The sequence below is a fragment of the Orycteropus afer genome, unplaced genomic scaffold (genome assembly GCF_000298275.1).
Source record: "Orycteropus afer afer isolate SDZICR_OR568_19922 unplaced genomic scaffold, OryAfe1.0 scaffold00565, whole genome shotgun sequence".
Classification (NCBI taxonomy): Eukaryota; Metazoa; Chordata; class Mammalia; order Tubulidentata; family Orycteropodidae; genus Orycteropus; species Orycteropus afer.
In genome coordinates, this window is record NW_006922152.1 from 974,693 (window position 1) to 976,007 (window position 1,315).

Consider the following 1,315-nt stretch of genomic DNA (forward strand, 5'->3'; position numbering starts at 1 on the left):
CCCCCAGTACCTCTGTGATTAGTAACATCCATTCCACCCTCCACCCTTCCTCAGTCAATGGTGCATACTCCTGCAGAATAAACATCACATTTCATCAAGCCTTGTTTCTCAGGAAGCATATTCACCAATACTGTGCTGCTATTTCTTTCTTCTCCCTTTTTCCCCCTTTTCTTAACTCTTCCATTTCCAGCCCCACCATGCTTTTTCTTTTCTTTCTTTTATTTATTTATTTTTTTTACTTTTTCTTCCTTTTTTCCCTTTCTATTTTTTTTCTTCAACAGTAGGGAGCCAGAGAACTAACAAGTCATACCCACACATCTGTCATCCTACTCACTGTATGAATGTCTCCACCTGATCCTGAACAACTGCACTGACAACAGACAGTGATAAACACTTATGCAGCCTGCCCTCAGCTGGTCAACATTACCAGTGATCAGAGAATCAAGCCCAGACTCCCACACTTAACCACCAAATTAGTTACAAAGTTAACACAGAGGTGGTGAGCACTTTAGTACTGCTAAATGGAACTAGAGTAGTATGTCCACCTTGTTTCCTTGATATATTAAAAAAAGAATATTAAAAGTAACAAGGTGAAGCAGACTAACATACAATAACAAATAAATACAGCACCACAATATCTCAGAGACTGCAGACAACTTCAAATCACACACATACAGACAAAAATAAGACAAGATTACTCAAGCAAATAACCAAAATATAGAACCAGAAAATCTAAAAGAAGAAATTCTATCAGAACTACCTGATAAGGAATTTTAAATAATGATGTTTAGATTCCTTCACTGGGTTGAAAGAAAGATCAAGGAAACCATCGATAAATCAAGGAAAACAAAGCCAAAACTCTAGAAGAATTTTGAAAAAACAATAAGAAAACAAAATGAGAAAGTAATTAGAAAATTAGAAATCATACTAAAAGATGAAATATAAATCCAAAGACTAATACTAAAATTTCAGAAACAGATAACACATTGTAAGAGCAAAGGAATACTATGCATGTTACAAAATAATGAAGAATCAGTGAATCATCTCATATCAAGGAGATACTTGGAGGACAGTCTGCTGAATGAAAAAAAGCCATTTAAGACAAATACTATATGTGTTCATTGTTGTAAAAAGGCAACAAAGGGTTTACACAGGGAAGGAAATTTATTTGTTTCTTACAAGGGAGAAGAAGGGAGGGGAAGAAAATGGATAATTAGGAGACAGGTTGAATCTAAAATGAATCTCTTCTGTAAAAATTCACCCAAGTCACAATAAAAAAGTAAAATAAATAAATATATAAATAAATAGAGTGGTA